Source organism: Falco biarmicus, chromosome 4 (genome assembly GCF_023638135.1).
Source record: "Falco biarmicus isolate bFalBia1 chromosome 4, bFalBia1.pri, whole genome shotgun sequence".
Classification (NCBI taxonomy): domain Eukaryota; kingdom Metazoa; phylum Chordata; class Aves; order Falconiformes; family Falconidae; genus Falco; species Falco biarmicus.
The window spans coordinates 101,633,147-101,648,906 of record NC_079291.1 but is presented as its reverse complement, the minus strand read 5'-3'; the positions used below and the strand labels follow the sequence as shown (position 1 = coordinate 101,648,906).

Here is a 15,760-nt window from a genome sequence, read left to right as displayed (position 1 = left end):
CACTGGAATTACTGCATCCGCTGGCTGGTCCTGTTCCCACACCGCTGGCAGAGCCCACAGAGCTGCAGACAGACCCCAAGCTGGGTGATGTTCAGGGGTTCCCATCCTGACTTAGTAATTGATCTCTTACATTTCCTTTACGAACTAGACAGCAGGCACTGTAAGGACCTGCGAGGGCTTCTGTTTTGGCACCGACGATGGGTCCTACAGCCTCCTCCCCACACAGCTGCCTCGCAGCTGACCCTGCCTCGCCATGTACAGGCCCCCTCTCCAGCATCTTTAAGGGTTCCCCGAGACATATATTCAAGTACCCCTGCCCACAAAGTTCCCACACACCCAGCCACCCGGAGCAGCCTGGCCCTGCCATGCCCACACTGCCTGACCATCTCAGCACCAAACTCCTTTCTCTTCCCTGCTCTGAGTAGGGGAAGGATTTAAATGTACCTTTCCGTCGCTGGGAGCGGCAGGTGCCCGTGAGAGTGCGTGGGAGAGGGAAACAGAGACCTCATACAGCAGCACAGAGCTTCTGTCGGGCAGCGAGGTGCCAGGGCTATAAATAGCCCTTGCTGGGCTCCTGGCTGGGAGAAGGAGCTGATTTAATGTCATGCACAGGGGCACATTAGGACGCAGCTGACTGGCACCGGTGCTGCTCTCCTTCTCCCCTGCCCGCATGCTGCCTGGCCCGCCGCCTGCCAGACTCAGTGCTAAAAAGCAGCCGGCTCCTCCGCGGGGTGGCACGGCCACCGCTTGCGTCAGTAGCCCACCAAGAGGACTATATCCCTCCCCTAGAGCTTGCCACAGGCACACGACAGGCACAGCTCTGTGCCGCAGCTGTTTCTGGGCAGCTGGGGCCGTCGCAGTGCAGATGATGATCGCACTGACTCCCACGTACCGCTGAGGTCTGGGTACCACACCAGGGGAGATGCTGTTGCTCATTGACCCAAGTCACTCTCAAAACCAAAGCCACTGTCTACAGCTGAGAGGAATTTCCCCAAACTGTTTCTCCTGCCCTTGCTAGATCGCTAAGAGCTGAAGTTATGTGTAAAATAAGGATTCCTGACAGAATATAAGTATTACGTGTATATTTTAAGGCCTGACTATCTTCTAGTTTGTGTTGATGTAAATCAGAAGCAGATCCACTAAACTGGTCCAGAATAGTGAGGCTGCACTGATTTACATCAGCTGTAGATCTGGTACTCTGTAAATCAAAGGGGAATAGAGAGGGCCATAATACACTATTTATATCTCCATATGTTTAAGCAAGGATGGAAAAAAGATTAAGCAAAATTTAGGGTTATAAAATTGATTAATGTTGAACCTATACTTTTAGTTGAGAAAGACATTAAGGAGTTTTCAGAACATTCCTTTTTAAATGGCATTAATTTATTTATTCACCATAGTAATTCGTTGATTGATCATAACAGCTTCTGAGAAAATAAAAATGAAATGTATTTCCTTATCTAGATTTTTAGTCTGATGGTTTTATTACAGAGTTTTTCCAAAAGCCATGGAGGGAGTTTTCAGGAATGCTTAACTGCTAATAGCAGTTTGTTGGTTTTAGGGGGAAAATTAAGACATCATTTAAAAAAGCATATTTCACGTAATTTGTGAACAGAACTAGGGAAAAAAACGAAGTGAATAAAGTTTACTCACGTCAGAAAATTCAGTAGATCAGATTACAAAGATATATGTTGTCTAAACTCCCAGATTGTTCTCATTAAAAGTTCAGCTTTATCTTAGAAACCAGAATATCCAATCTGATACTATAGCTTTCACAGAAGCCAGGATGGAACAGTGAACTGATGAAATGCCACAGCTGTGATAAAAATGGACCATATCCCCTAAATTACCTTGTTCTCCTGGTATGTGGAACAATTTATAGCATGGTGATGGTTAACATGGAGTGTTCACGTAATGAATTTTATTTATATGAATCCACTCCGCTACCATGCTAATAATCATGTTTCCTTTATGGGTGCGTTTCTTAAGCTAATTCCTATAATAAGCCTATTTCACAAAAACACCAACTAATGCTTTTAAGACAGATTCCTTTTTATCACTCATGAAATTCTGAATATTTCTCTTGCACTTCACGGAATTAACCGGGACACCCTGTCTCGCAGCAGAGCAACTGCTGGGTGGCTCTTGGCAGCGCTTTGTGATTACACAAACGCCGTAACACAGCGGTGAAGCAGGGCCCTGATATTTTTGCTAGAATTAAAAGCTCGCTCTGCTGTAAGCCAAGCCTGTTTTCACCTTCTTTGTGTAATTAAGTCATAATCCTTTCATTCTGATATCATTATCTGTTGTCATGGTGATTTTAATTATAAAAGTGAATGGCTGAGAAGTGGGCGAAGACAAAAGTTTTCACTGAACTTCGTTAATGGCAAAAGGAAGAATATCCGTGGCAATACAACAAATGTGTGATCTTTTAACACAGTGTATTTTAAAACAACGGTAAGAAGTAGATGTCAGAGACAGAAGAGACACATTTGATGCGATTATATCAGTGTTTAGGAAATATGTGCTGAATTTAATGTTTTAGAATAATTTATGCATGGCACCGGTTGTACATTCTGGCCTCACATGAACAAAGATTCCCTCCTAAATCTCAGCTGCAAGTGATTCACCTGTCGGAAAAAACACCCTCTCTTTAGGAAAAAAGTCTGACCAAGTTTCCAAGAGTATGTTTTTCTGAGTACAGACTTTGGGAAGAGCTACGCAACATTTACAGTTCTTCCAAAAGCAGAAAGCCTGTTTTGATGGGTGGGCGCATGCAGATTGTCCGTAGGTGAAGCCACGGCAGGGTTTGCAGCGAGCGCACCCCCAGCCACAGTCGGTTATGGCTGAACCTGAGAGGAGACCTGTGTCAGTGCAGCTGGACTCTGGGTGGTATCAAGACACACAAGACGTTGTTTTTCCCTTGCTGCCACTGAAATATTGTGACCAACGTGCTGAACTAAACGCCTCTCCCCTGTCACTCTCGCCCTCGTTCTGCATTTTGCTCTGGCTCATTCTCTGCTGACAAATACGTAGTTTTACGCATATGTGTCGCTAAAGGGTGGCACAGCACTGGGAAGAGCCTCACGCTTGACTCGGTGCCCACAGGTGACTCCCCAGTGTGGCCACTGCACTTTGCTCCTCCCGGCCCAGCAACCCCCTGGGGCTCCTCAGACTCTTTTCCGGGAGACAGAGGCAGCCTCTGATTTGGGAACTAGCACCTCGCATTTGCTTTGCTTCCCACACGTGAGTAGCTCTGAGATGTCCGTGCATCCACTTGGCATCAGCCGTGTGTGGAAGCACCTCCAGGCTGGCTGCAGCAGTGATGATGCCGGCACGGCTCGCTGCCACGGCTGCTCCTGGCACATCCCACATGGGCAGCCTTGGCATCCTCCTCCTCCTCCTGGAGCAGAGGAGCAGAGTGCATTCAGGCCCTGGTGGTGGGTTTGGACCACGTTACACCAGGTGCTCTGCACATGCTGATTATTCAGTTTGCATTATGTTAGGACCAGTAATGATATTTTGGTTATCATATCCCTATAGACGATGCCAGTGTGGATATATAGGGAGAAAAAAACCAGAAACAGAGAGACTTCCAGTTTAATCCTATTATCTATTCCCTATGTCAGTCCAAATACAACATCATAGATATTTTTCTTTCTTAGGGTAAGTGCTGACCTTTAGAGGAGACCAAGGGCAACCCTGAGCTCGCCTGTGACCACTGGTCCTGCGGGCAGCACCCCTGCAGTCCCTCTGAATTGAAATCTCTTTCTGGCCCTGTCACCCTGATTCCCAGGTTGCCTGACAGATAATGTGGCATGCCAACCACCCGCTGCTTTTTCATTTAAATAAATGAGAAAGTTGTAGCTAAATTAACACTCCAGTGGAGGTAATAAGGACCGACTCAGCAGCTGCCACAATGTATGCAAATTGCAGTTTCACACATTAGGAGCTGGATGTTGCTTAATTTGTAGGTCTTTCTGTCTTTTAAATGAAAGAGCCTCCATCAAATTCAGGCAATCTGGAAAAAAAAATTTTAAAAAAGGGCAAGATAAAGCCCCCAATGTCAACTACTCACCAGTGCTTCTAACTGTGCCTACAGTCTTTCTTCTGGGGTTTCCCTCCTGATCCCCTGACAATCAGTTATTACTGAGCTACACTGCACTGCCAGATGCTTTCAGGCAAAAATATCTGCTGATTTCCAATGAACAGACAGCCTGATTAAGGAGGTACTGCCTGTCCTTTGGTATAAACAGAAACCTGATTTTTTTTTGCAGTGGTGCCACAATCCAGGAACTCTATATCCATCATCTTTTTTTCTCTGGAAATGAAACTGTAACAGCATGAAGGAAGACCTGTGATAGCTGTCAGTTAATCAAACAGAAGGAATGGGCTCATAGGAGAGCATTTTATCTCCTTTTAGATCAGGAGAGATGAGAATGGAGATGCAAATAAGGATGCAAACCCCATCACGTTAGGGTTTGTAGAAAGGTTGTTCTGTACATTATTTTTAGGAATTTTTAATTTCTATAAGAAAATTATGGCTATAACTGTGTTAGGGTCAAAAAGATTTCTACATGGGCACCAAAACTGAAACTCGGGAAGGGAAGTGCATACTCAGAAGAGCAGAACTTGGGGCCGTTATAGCCACAGAAAGTAGAAATATCTCTAATCGGGTTATGTTCTGTGAGAAGCGGCAAAATATTAAAAACATTCTAAATCAGATTTTAGCTGGCTCAGAAATGCTGCAGCCACAGGATATAAAGCTAAAAATGTGCTTGAAACTCACCCAATCTTTCCCAGGTTTTATTCAGAAAGACAGAAGTTTAATTCTAAAATAAATCCCATTCAAACAGTTTGGGGTTTGCCTATCTTTTTGGTCTCCTGACTTACACGGCTGGTCCTCAAGAACTATTGCCACAGATCTTTGAATGCCTTTGGAGGAGATGCTCTTTCCTCTGCTCTGGTCTCCAATTGCTCCATGGAGGAGATGCTCTTTCCTCTGCTCTGGTCTCCAATTGCTCCATGCTGAATTCCCATTTCTAGATGTCTTCTTCTTAACCTTCACTTATCCCTTTCATAATCTAGAGGTATCTTAGTGATCCCCAGCATGCTATTAGCAAAGTAATAACAAGAACTTGCCCTGTGTGGTCATTATTTGGGTGCACATGTTGAAAAAAAACTGTCACGTGAAAATGCAAGATAAAAAGCCACAATGAATCTGTGGGCAAGAAACATTCAGGCTATAAAAAAAATGCAGGACCTGAGAGTGCTACCCAGTTCCCAGAAGTGAATGCATATCCCGGCTGGTTTCCAGCTGCCTGCTGAAGGCAGAGCTGGCATACATCTCCTCCCCATCACTCTTAGCTCCTTCTGGAGGAAAGGAAACCTGAGCACTTGGGTGGGATGAGAGCTTCAATCAGCCCTGAACTGAGCTGTTGGGGACAGGAACTGAGGGAAGAGTCCCCAGGTGCCTCCACCCTCCTGCTCAGATGCAGTCTTGGCAAACTTGGATGATTTACCATCCAGGACACCAAAGATGACTGCAATTCTGGCTGATGTGACTTTATCTGTCACTCAGTACAAGCCCCTGCCATTCTGTTTGGTCTTTGTCCCTCATCGCTAAACCAGGATGACGATGCTTTCCCACCAGTCAGAGAGATTAATTAGTATTCACTAAGATGCAGGGCCTGTGTGCCAATTAAGAAGGGTGTCCGGTTTGTGTATTCCAATAAATTCTGTGTTTGCTGCAGTCCCCCAACCTGGCACACAACTGTGCCACAAAAAAATGCATTTAAAAAACCTTTCTTAGGCGGTGGTTATGCTGAATGAGTTACCAAATATAAAGCAAACCCCGCACTGCTTTTCTGACAGAGGCAGTAACTCTGAAAGACACAGACTTCTCCCATCATGGGTATGAGGCATCTGTCCCTAAAGTGGTATGAAGATGATGCTGGTTCCTACATGCTCGGTCTTGAGCACTGAGCTGGAGGTGGCTCCTCTCTCCCGTTCCAATGCTGCCCCAAATGTGACATTTGTATTTGTAGTGCAGTGCTGGAGCTCCAAACCACATGATGAAACGGTGTACCAGAGGCAGGCAGGCAGCTTGAGCTGTCTATCCATCCATGGGCGTTAAGGTGATAGCGAAACAGATGGTCACAGCAGGAGCAAGAAAGATGGACCGCCTGCACGGCCTCATCCTCAAAGACCTTAGTAAATGGCACACATCCTGACTCAGGCCAGGCACTAGGTAGCCTCTTTCACCCCATGATCACCAGACTGTAGCTTTGTGAGTTCACCTGCGAGGGATCTCATGAATTAGGAGGTAAAAACTTGGAAAGATCTGCAATACTAATACCCTTTTAATTGCCCATCTACAGTTGCCCATAAACATGCAGCTGATTCTGCTCAAACCTTGCAACTGAGCATAGTGGCTTATTCCAGAGCAGCAGTACATCATAGAAAATGAACGGGAATTAGGATCCTTCAAAAAAGTAAAACTTCTTCTACTTCTGTCCACAATAAAAAAGGATGAAGAAATGTAGTATCTTCCAAGTTACATCCCATGTGGCAATCTTCCAAACCTCTTTCCATATGTTCCTAAGTGTTGAAAGCCCAAATGTTCCATATCTTGCTGCCAAATTCTCTGGCCCAATCCCAGCATCTCTTACAATACAGTTGGGTATTGTCTAGTGGGGGGAAAAAAAATCACCTCAGATTGATAATTAAAAATATATTTGATCATCAGATAGAGATGAATGGCCAAGGGTGCTCTGCTGAATGAATTGTTCCTGCTCACAGATTTCAAAGCAGCAGAAGAGTATCTTTCTGATCCTACTGAAGTTGCCCCAGAAATCCTTGTTCGTTGCAGAACATATTGCTGAAGAGATTCGAAATCGGGGGCAGAGGAAGGAGCAGATGAGCCATGGCAGGGAGCTGTACTGCTGGGCTGCAGCCTGGGGTAGGTGTCTGACCAGGACTGCAGAGGGAGGTCTGGGTCTCAGGCAGACATTGCTGGATTGGTTCCACTCCTGTCTTATTTCAGACTGAACCCTACAAAATCACAGGCTGTGATTTTATACTTGGTGCAAACCAAAGCAGAGCTGCTGCTGTAATCCCACCCCTGCTGGCACTGAGGTGCTGGGCGCAGGTCTCAGGAGGGGACTGAGGACGCACGCGTCGCTCAGGATGTCTCATACACATTTCACAGCACAGGAGGGAAAGAAATGCTTTGTGCTCTCTGGCTTTGGTGCTGAATGTTGCAGTCTTCCCCCTGCTATCCTCTTCCTCAAAACCTCCCAAAGTCTGGGAATGATGGAGTTTCGTGCAGGTATTACATCCAGGATCTCTTTCCTCTTCTGCTGAAAAGATAGCATCTCCAGACCTCAGATTTCCATTTAAAAAGTTACTGTAACTCCAGAGAAGATTCAGTAATGTACTAGGAAAAGTCAGCAAGTAAAAATAATCAACACAAGCTGGTATCAAAGCATAGTACCATGAACTGGAAGGTTCCTACGTTCAGGAAGCCCCACCGAGGGGTCTGTAACAGGAATCCAAACTGACTCTATCAGCCCATAGAAACTGCAGATGCTCGTGACTCCAAAGCACAAACCAAATCACAGATACCTTTGCTACGTGGGAATCAGTGACTGTAGCCAAGACATAACGGATATCTTGTGTTGGAGGAAGCAGGATGAGGCTTGGGGACTGAACTCTCAGATACCATGACTTTTGATGTTACTAACAGCAGATGCTGCTAATTTACATAAAGCTCAAATACGAAGGGTGTTCACAGCCTTGAGGATTGTAGATGTCCATCTCTAAAGCACATGAGGCTCTGGTAATAATCCTTTGTTGTCCTGAGATATAGCATTGTCATCTTATATAGGAAATACTTTGCCTGTGGATGCTTTGTCCCCTTTTTCACTGCAATGCTCCTCATTTGACAACCCCTTTCTCCAAGTGTACTCCAGGGTTAATTATTACATGCATTAATTCAGCCTAGGAGAAAAACCAGGGAGGGTGTTTTCCTACACTAGAAGGTATAAAGTAAATGGTAGTAGATACTATAAAAATTAAATAACTGAGAGGGAACAATTAGGAGCCAGATGCAAACAGTAATGAATGTGGTGCTTAGTACAGAATAAGTCACATGTGAATCCATGGTATTAGGGTGCAACACTGAGCACAACTGAGCCTTAATTTTGTTGGCCGCTTGGTGCTACCACAGTATATATAGAGATGAATGCTCCCAGGAGTGAACAGTGTACGTAGTATATAATTTCTGTAAGACATTACTGCCTAACATCTATATCAGGATGGCAGGATAGCTGCTAGAATTCTCTTGCTGTTCCATACTATAATGCTTATTTTTTTCTCCAATGTAGATTTCACACTGGGGATATTCTTTATTTTCTCTAGTACTACTCCTGATTTACATCAGCGTGAGCAAGAGTAGAATCAGGCCTCCAGTTAAATAACTAATGCAGCTGTTTTGCTGAACCAGCTTCCTGGCTGGGAATGAATCCAGTCAGCTGTGGATAACAAACCCCAGTAATAGAGATTTCAAAGATTTCATACAAATTTTTGTTTCTTAATATTTGCAGAGTTACTTTTCTTACAAAATCTGTTAGGCAGATGTTAGGAAGTAATTACTGTACATGAATCAGAAAGAAAATGCACATCTTACAGTGAATATGTGTGAGTGGACTGAGCAAAGAAACCAAAGGTACACGAGAAAAAAGCTAAAATATATATGAGCAGAGTCTGCCAGGATTTGCCATGGGGTTATTAAGGAAGAAACAGCACAAGGCAAGCTCTTCTGATGACCCACACGTTCATTGTATATACAATACAATAAGCCTGCTACCTTTTCTAGCAATGGCAGAATTACACTCACCGCTCATGGACAGAAGGTGAAGTCAGCCCTGGCTGGGCAGCTACAGTTTCCATCAACATCTAAGAGCTTTTCCAGCAATCACATCGGTAACCCATGTGGTCGACACAACTAAAATGTTGCTACATACACTCTCGTGCTCAGATACCCCAAAGTGTCCTTAGATGATGGTGCACATAGATGTAAATAGGACTGATCGTACGAGTGAAAACTTCTGCCTCCACGTCAGAATTATTGATTTTTTAATATATGAATGCAAGCAATCTTCCAATGCTGGTGGCAGCAGTAATAGTATCCAGAAGATTAGGATGGAAAGCAAAATTGTAGGGAAGATTTTGCTCTGAAGAATGTAGTTATCCAGGCTGTGGTTTTGTTTGGGACACAATATTCCATATACTTGCAACTCTGGGTAATCTTTTAACAACTGAAAAAGTTATTGCTTCAGTTGTTCACAGTGCTGTGATGGATAGATTTAGAGCTGAGATGGGATTTAGTAATGGTATAATTGGGTAAACAAAATCAGGATCATTAAGAAGAGATTCTGCCCTCAGCCTGCCTCCAGCAGTGAGCCTCACTTTTCTCTGCCCTGATTTCCCCCCATAAAAGAACAATTATATCGTTCCTTTCTGAAGTTCTTTGAAATCTCAGGTTCAAAGTACTAAATTAGGGTTAAATAAAAGATCTCAGTAAGTAATAATAAACATACTGCTTGTCTTTTACGGCATTTGCCGCCACTAGTTAATGCACTTCATAGATGAGGTTGGTATTATTACCTTTACGTTGCAGTGTGCCTGGACCAACAGAGGCCAAGTAAGGAAATGATTCACCTGTTCCATGAAAGCTCCCTTAAGATGCCTTTTAGAGGCATAAAGCGGACCTCCAGATTGTGCTGATTTTCACACATAAAATCAATTTCATTCAAAAAATAAATTGCACACCAGTAACTACGCCCCTCTAAAATTCCATCTCGGTGTTTATGAACCTATAAACTCTATAAAAAGAAATGCTACAAAAGAAGCCTTTAAAATTACAAACCAGCCAGGATGTTTAATATTTCACGTCTAAATTACAATATAAAACCTCATTTTGAGAAATGCTATGAAAGCATCGGCGTTGGGTGCATTTTAGAACAGCACTTGTCATAAAAAAAGAGCTTGAACATTTGGGTTGCCAAGGCAGAAACAAGCACCACAGACACATTTTACCCTTATGGGGATTCATCAAGGTTGTGCAGTGCAGCTGTTGTCTTAGTAAAAGAAAGTATCAGCCCCTGGCTGGAAGAAACAGAAACATAATTATGTTATGATGAGCTGGAAAACATGCAAAGAAAAATTGGAATGCAAAGCATGATAAATGATGCTTTGTCAATTGCAAAGCAGCAAGAAAACCAGGCGGCACAATAATAACTCTGCTCCAGTCAATGCTTCCAGTTTGGCTACCAAAATAAAGCATCACTCTAACCACGACAGAATAGCTGCATCTTTTGGCTGTATTATTTAGTCCTGAAACAATGATGCTGGGTTTGTAAAGTGGATTATGCAGTCATCCTTAGTAACAGAAATGAGAAAAGGAATGGTCAGGTACTTCTCAAAATTGAGACCGTAATTCCATCTGGAGAAAATTTATAATGTTGTCTTATTCTGATTTTTATGTATATTATAATTCAAAGCTCAGAACCTTTTCCTTTAATACGCCTTTTAATTATGTTTTCTGCCATAAAACTCCTGTTTCTACCGAGGTGACCAAAATTTTATGAATAGTAATATGGCTACATGCAGTCATATTGCAATAAAATAGGAAATGCCATGCCATAACAGACTTGTTAATCTGTCTGTTCTCACAGTGACAAGGACAGGATTTCCCTTCAAGTGCTGCAGCAATGTGCCTGTCCAGGGCATAAACCACTGAAGTTTCTTCTCGTGATGTGAGAGAATCCAGAGGGAAAATTGGACTAATTATATACCAGCACAGGAAACTTTTATTTAGAAACCAGTACTGGACCACACCGATAAAAAGGGACACGTGTTTAAATAAAACCTTCTGATGATAAAGGGGAAAATTATTTTTTAAAAAATAGTGATTCAGGAGGAAGGGGAATTTGGTGGGGCTTACATGTCCCCAAGCTGCCAGGGGCAGAGAAGCGGTGCCCATGTCCTCTGGTGCCCTGACCAGCTGTAGCTCCCTGCGTTGCCCCTGGACTGGGCTTGGGCATCTGGGAAAATCCACAGTGAGCTGTCTCCTGCAGCACCCAGTGAGGCTCAGCTAAGGTGACACAATTCCAGACTTATAAAAAAAAATATTTATTCCCAAGGCAGAGTGATTCTCAAGCAAGAGGGTTGCTAGAATAACTCTATCAACTTCCCCTCTACAGTCAAAACTTTAGGGCAGAATTTACACCTTTCATTTTGATTTTCCTACCTTTAGAGCATGCCTTTTAGATATCTCATACTAAGAATGCCTCAGAATCTGCTCTTAATATTCTTGTGGGGTTTTTTTGATTAAAAAAACCCAAATGAACCACCAAACAAAGTGTGTATTGCTTCTGTAATTAAAAACAAGCAGCTCTCAAATTAGCATCTATGTAGGATGGGTCATCTTCTACATATCAGTTTAAAGGACTGAAACCTATATTCAAAGAGTGTATTTTTAAGTGTGTATTTTTGGTCCTGTCAAATAAGGAGCACAGGCAAAATACTAATCACTTCACTCACATAGCTACTGTTTGCAGTCACTGCTTTGTAAGCAAGGTCTAATGACAGCATTACTTGCAAAACTTTTATTACCCACAAAAAATTAGGAGTATTTTTACCACTAATTATTTTTATTTACATGCTAAAAATACTGTATGACTTGACTGTAGTTTGCATCTAGGAGTATCAAACCACTTGTAGCTTAATCAAAATAATTCTATTGGCATAGACCAGGGGAAGTGAAATTACTGATAGGCAACACATCGGTGGAAGCCTGCAAACAATTTCTGTGATACTCATCCTTGTGCTAACGATTCAACCCTTTTCCCTTTTGCCTGGCGCTAATTTGTGAAGAGGTACATGAAACTGTGGAATTGCAGATCAGTGCCAAGCTACTTATAATTTCTCCTGATACTGTTAAGCTTAACCCGTTCAATAAAATATTGTCCTTTAAAAATTTCTATCTCAATCTAATTTGCCTGTCAGCAAGTTTATTTTTTTGGGGGCTGCAAAACATTAACATGGGCATTTTACAGGAAAACAAATGCAGTTTATCCCAGCCCCCACTCCTGTCTCATCCCCATACATGTCTTGTTCGGGAATACCAACAGGCAAGCAAAGGCAGACTGCACCAATAAGTACAGCTGAATGACTGCACTCTGGCTAAGGATGAATAAAAAAATGTAGCCAAAGAGAAGGGTAAATCCAAAAAAATGACTCTGAACCAACTGCTTTAGAGACATTGGCTTCTTTGCTTTTCACTTGATTTTAATTCTTCCTCTTCATGCTTCATCTCCCCTGTTCCCCATGTGCTCTCTGGCTTGTGCTGGCTGTTGCTCTCTCCAGCTGCTCCCTGACTACTGTAACTTCCAGCATTTTTCTGTTGGAGCAGATTCTTCCATAACCACATACTACTTTAGATATTTTATTATTGCATCCTCCTCCTCTATTACTTTTTTCCTCCTTCTTGTCAGCAAAAGTTCTCTTTGTGATCTGGGTGAGCAGAATCCCAAATAGTTTAGCACCCACACCCCTTCAAATCCACTCCTCAAACAAAAATACTCCTTTGCAATTTAAGAGCATGGTATCATCAACCAGAGCAGAAGGCTCTCATACAGTCTATTTACCTTTGCATGCCAACGGGATATGAGCCATTAAAAATTCATTTTGTGAATGAAAGCCTAAGGACAAAGAAAATCCTACCTATCCATTCCCTTACCGCACCATCAGAATTACACACCAGCATGCTATGCTGTCTCCTCTCCATCCTCTTCCTCCCCTCTCCTCTCCTCTCCCCTCCTCTTCCCTCTAGCCCATTTTCTCTCTCCCCTTGCTGTGGTAACAAGTTTTCACTATTGGTGTTTTCTCTGTCATTCCAGCAATTGATTCTTTCCCTAAAATTTGCCTTATTTGAGGGTATAATCCTTTTCTCTATACTCCTGTGGGTACCTTGGTGGTCGATGGAGTTGTTTAAACTAAACAGGGCCCAGCCTTTCATAAACAAAACACCTTTCCCTAGAAGGCTTAAGCAATTACTGAGTTAGTGTAAAGATTCACAAAGTGTATTTCTGTTTTTTATTAAGAAGTTGATTTAGCTTAAACTGTATTTCCAAAATGCATTTCCCTCCACCGAGACAAGAGAAGATGTTACAGTCTCATAAATACTGCATGCTCAGACATCCCTTTCATTTCTCACAGGATGCTAGTACGCGATAATTGCTCTGCTAAAGCTCTGTGCATCATTTGGGTATCAGCTAGGTGAATTCTTCAGTCTCCATGCAGTTTTCTCAGGTGGCTTTTCATTCACGATTTGAACTCCACAAAATGACAAGGTAACTAGTCAGCAGTTGCCTCTCATTCATTTTTAGGATGTTATCATGAGGCGTGGGAGGGTGTGCTACCCGTGAGAAGAAATGTCCTCAGTTTCCTGGGGGCTCAGGGAAGCCGAGGGGAAGGGAAGGAGGGGTCGGCTGAGCCTCCACTCCTGGGCAATGGTGGGAATCTCTGCCTGGCAGAGAGTGGAGCTTGGACCGCAATCGTGCTGCCTCCGAGGCTGGCTACCCGGAGGTTAGCAGGCTGTCACACAGCCATATATCTGGGCTGACCAGGGCAGGCTCTCAAAGACAGGGTCTCACCCTCATGTCCCAATAAAGGCAATTTTCTTTGAAACACTATTTTTATCCTGAATTTTAGAAAGAGATTTCTTTTTCCTTGTCTCCCCCCACCTCTCTGATATTCCCAGCACCACAGCGGGAGAGGAGCCTGCTCCTGCCATCAGGTTTCATGGATGGCTGTAGGGAAAGCAGTAAAGTGTTCCTGGCAGATAAACTGTGAGCAGGGGAAGAGGCTTCTTTCCTTCTTTTTTTCTTCTTAATCCAGTTATTATCTGATCTTTATCCTTTAAATAAATATATATGCCCTTGCTTCTTCCAACTCTGAAGCTGGCTTGCGATAGCCCTGTAATTCCACCCGGCCATGCTCAGACAGTAGCTCAGTGGCTGGCCTAGCAAATGATACACCTCCAAGCAAGCTCCCAGGGCTGTGGTTAAGACCTCATCTGACCTAAATCTTGTTTATTATAAACAACCATAAATGTTGTATTTGTTGGGGTTTTTTTTCCCCAAACAACAGCAGTTACAGGAATATGTAATTTTGCTTTTGCCGTTGATAACTACACACACACACACACACACACCCCAGGGCATTTAATATAAATGACACTGAAAGAGGAACAAATCTAGGTTTTATTTCCTTTTTAATTTTATATGGATTATCTCTGAGGTTTTGCATTTATTGTTATTATTGTTAGCATATATTTCTTTCCTTTCTCCAGCCTTTGTTCCCACGTTTGGACTCAGCGAGCACATTGCCTAGCTTTAAAAGATATTGATAATAGCTGCCGCTTCTTTAAAAGGCCCGAGACCTCTAAGTGCATGTGGGCATGTAAAAATTAAAGTTTGTAATATTAGCCTGGTGAAACATAAAAGGCCTGAATCTGCACACTTAATATAAATGATTTTAAAGTGCTCAGTAAAAGCTGAGCACTTACCAGCATTACATGGCAGAACTCAGTACTGGGATGCCTGGAGGCTGGGAAGCTATTTTAACTTCGGGGAACCTTGCTGTGACCATTTTTATAAGCGAGCATCACAGACCATCGAACAGGTCTCAGTTCCAGCATCGGTATTGCATATAGCCCATGGTGATTAGGTGCACTATTAATTGTGGGTGTGTAAATGATACACAGTGTAAATCGCCTCCACCACGGGTGCGGAGCGAGGGGCTTGGCAGCTCCTCAGAGGGTGTCTGATAGATTCCATCTTTCTGGTGGGGCTTCCCGGCCCGAAGAGCTGCCTGTCCCAATGCAGACGGTGGAGTCTGGATGTGGGGCGACAACGAGGGGTCCCGGTGGGGGGAGCCCGGCCGGCAGCGCGTCTCCCCTCGCTCAGCTCGCCGTTCAAAAGCCGGCGCTGGCACTGGTGGCCGGCCGAGCCCGCCACCGGGGGCAGTCAGCGAGGAGGCAGCCGGTGTGGTCCACCGCCCCGGTGAGGACACCAGCCCCCCGGTGCGGACACCACTCCCCCCCCGGTGCGGACACCCCCCCACCGGCGGGGAGCCCCGCACCGCCACTGCCGTGGGGAGGGGGAGCCGCTTTCCCCCCGCGGGGCTCCCCCGGTCCCCGCCCTGCCCTGCCCTGCCCGCCGCCCCGCCCCGCCGCTCGCCCCCGCCGCTCGCCCGGCCGGCGGCGCCCAGCGCGGCCCCACCGAGCCCAGCCCGGGCGGGGGCAGCAGCGGCCGCGTCCGGGGCGCGTCCCCGCCCGCCCCTCCGCCGCCTGCGGGTGCGCCCGGCGCGTCGCGGCGGGAGGGAGCGCTCGGCTCCGGCTGCGGCTGCGGCTCCGCCGGGGGCCGCGGGGAGCCCGCCCGCCCCGCCGCGGCGGGAGGATGCGTGCGTGGGGCTTGCGACCTGGGACCGCGCCGGTGCCTGGATCCCTCCTCCTCCTCCTCCTCCTCCTCCTCCTCGTCCCCTCCCTCCCGCTCCCCGCCTGGCAGCCAGGGGCTGGGGAAGTTGCGCTCACACGCGAGATGGCTTCGCAGCGGGGATCGCTTTGAGAACAAGGTCTCCCCCTCCCTCGCCTCCCCCGGTCGCCGTGGCCTCCGAACTGTAAGTGGCAGGA

General features: G+C 45.0%; 1 protein-coding gene across 4 annotated transcripts in view; it reads left to right on the top strand.

Moving 5' to 3' along the window:
* The window catches only part of MGLL (monoglyceride lipase), a 107,435-nt gene that overhangs the window by 25,578 nt on the left and 66,097 nt on the right, over nt 1-15,760 (top strand). The window contains exon 1 of one of the 4 annotated variants that reach the window (XM_056337185.1): nt 15,387-15,747. The exons of the other annotated variants lie outside the window; for them this stretch is intronic. The gene's annotated coding sequence lies outside the window, so the exon portion shown is untranslated. Of the gene's footprint in view, nt 1-15,386; nt 15,748-15,760 lie in introns of those variants that run through there. 4 annotated transcript variants of the gene reach the window in all.